We start from the raw sequence: 2,582 nt of genomic DNA, 5'->3' as shown, positions 1-2,582 counted from the left end.
TGTCAAAGCTTGCATCGACGTAACCTGTTACGGCGAGCTCTTCGTCATCTCCATACACGAGAAACATCTCCTTAGTCCTTTTCAGGTACTTCAGGATATTCTTGACCGCCGTCCAGTGATCCACTCCTGGATTACTCTAGAACCTGCCTGCCATACTTATGGCCAGGCTAACGTCCGGTCTAGTTCACAACATTGCATACATGATAGAACCTATGGCTGAAGCATAGGGGACGGTGCTCATATGCTCTCTATCTTTATCAGTTGCTAGGCACTGAGTCTTACTCAATCTCTTACCTTGTAAAACTGGCAAGAACCCCTTCTTGGACTGTTCCATTTTGAACCTCTTCAAAACTTTATCAAGGTATGTACTTTGTGAAAGTCCTATCAGGCGTTTCAATCTATCCCTATAGATCTTAATGCCTAGAATGTAAGCAGCTTCTCCTAGGTCCTTCATAGAGAAACTTTTATTCAAGTAATCCTTTATGCTCTCCAAAAACTCCACGTTGTTTCCAATCAGCAATATGTCATCCACATATAATATTAGAAACTCCACAGAGCTCCCACTCACTTTCTTGTAAATACAAGATTCTCCAACCACTTGTATAAACCCAAATGCTTTGATCACCTCATCAAAGCGTTTATTCCAACTCCGAGATGCTTGCACCAGTCCATAAAAGGATCGCTGGAGCTTGCACACTTTGTTAGCATTTTTAGGATCGACAAAACTTTCTGGTTGCATCATATACAACTCTTCCTTAAGGAAACCGTTAAGGAATGCCGTTTTGACATCCATCTGCCAGATTTCATAATCAAAAAATGCAGCTATTGCTAACATGATTCTGACGGACTTAAGCATCGCTACGGGTGAGAACGTCTCATCGTAGTCAACTCCTTGAACTTGTGAAAAACCCTTTGCCACAAGTCGAGCTTTATAAATGGTCACATTACCATCAGCGTCCGTCTTCTTCTTAAAGATCCATTTGTTCTGAATAGCCTTGCGGCCTTCAGGTAGTACTTCCAAAGTCCACACTTTGTTTTCATACATAGATCCTATCTCGGACTTCATGGCCTCCAGCCATTTTTTGGAATCCGGGCCCACGATTGCTTCTTCATAATTCGCAGGCTCATTGTTGTCCAACAACATTATTGATAAGACGGGATTAGCATACCACTCCCGAGTAGTACGCGGTCTCGTCGACCTGCGAGGTTCGGCGGGAACTTGATCCGGAGTTTCATGATCATCATCATTAACTTCCTCCTCAACCGGCGTCGCAACGACAGGGGTTTCCCCTTGCCCTGCGCCACCATCCAGAGGGATGAGAGGTTCGACAACCTCATCAAGTTCTATCTTCCACCCACTCAATTCTCTTGAGAGAAACTACTTCTCGAGAAAAGCTCCGTTCTTAGCAACAAACACTTTGCCCTCGGGTTTGAGATAGAAGGTGTACCCTACTGTCTCTTTTGGGTAACCTATGAAGATGCACTTTTCCGCTTTGGGTTCCAGCTTTTCAGGCTGAAGCTTTTTGACATAAGCATCACATCCCTAAACTTTAAGAAACGACAACGTTGGTCTTTTGCCATACCACAGTTCGTATGGTGTCGTCTCAATGGATTTTGATGGTGCCCTATTTAAAGTGAATGCAGCTGTTTCTAATGCATAACCCCAAAACGATAACAACAAATCGGTAAGAGACATCATAGATCGCACCATCTCTAATAAAGTACGATTACGACGTTCGGACACACCATTACGGTGTGGTGTTCCAGGCGGTGTCAACTGTGAAACAATTCCACATTGTCTTAAGTGAGCACCAAACTCGAAACTCAAATATTCACCCCCACGATCAAACCGTAGGAACTTGATCTTCTTGTTACGATGATTTTCAACTTCACTCTGAAATTGCTTGAACTTCTCAAATGTTTCAGACTTGTGTTTCATCATGTAGAGATAACCATATCTACTCAAATCATCAGTGAAGGTGAGAAAATAACGATATCCGCCGCGTGCCTCCACACTCATCGGACCACACACATCGGTATATATGATTTCCAACAAGTCACTTGCACGCTCCATTGTTCCGGAGAACGGAGTTTTAGTCATCTTTCCCAAGAGGCATGGTTCGCACGTGTCAAGTGAATCAAAGTCAAGTGACTCCAAAAGTCCATTGGTATGGAGTTTCTTCATGCGCTTTACACCAATATGACCTAAGCGGCAGTGCCATAAAAACATGGCGCTATCATTGTTAACTCCAACTCTTTTGGTCTCAGTGTTATGTATATGTGTATTATGACTATCAAGATTCAATATGAACAATCCTCTCACATTGGGTGCATGACCATAAAAGATATTACTCATAGAAATAGAACAACCATTATTCTTTGACTTAAACGAGTAACCGTCTCGCAATAAACAAGATCCAGATATAATGTTCATGCTTAACGCAGGCACTAAATAACAATTATTTAAGTTCATAACTAATCCTGATGGTAACTGAAGTGAAACTGTGCTGACGGCGATTGCATCAACCTTGGAACCATTTCCCACGCGCATCGTCACTTCATCCTTCGCCAGCCTTCGCTTA

The sequence above is a fragment of the Hordeum vulgare genome, chromosome 6H, assembly GCF_904849725.1.
Source record: "Hordeum vulgare subsp. vulgare chromosome 6H, MorexV3_pseudomolecules_assembly, whole genome shotgun sequence".
Taxonomy (NCBI): Eukaryota; Viridiplantae; Streptophyta; class Magnoliopsida; order Poales; family Poaceae; genus Hordeum; species Hordeum vulgare.
The sequence above is the reverse complement of the archived record's forward strand: the minus strand, read 5'-3'. Positions refer to the sequence as shown.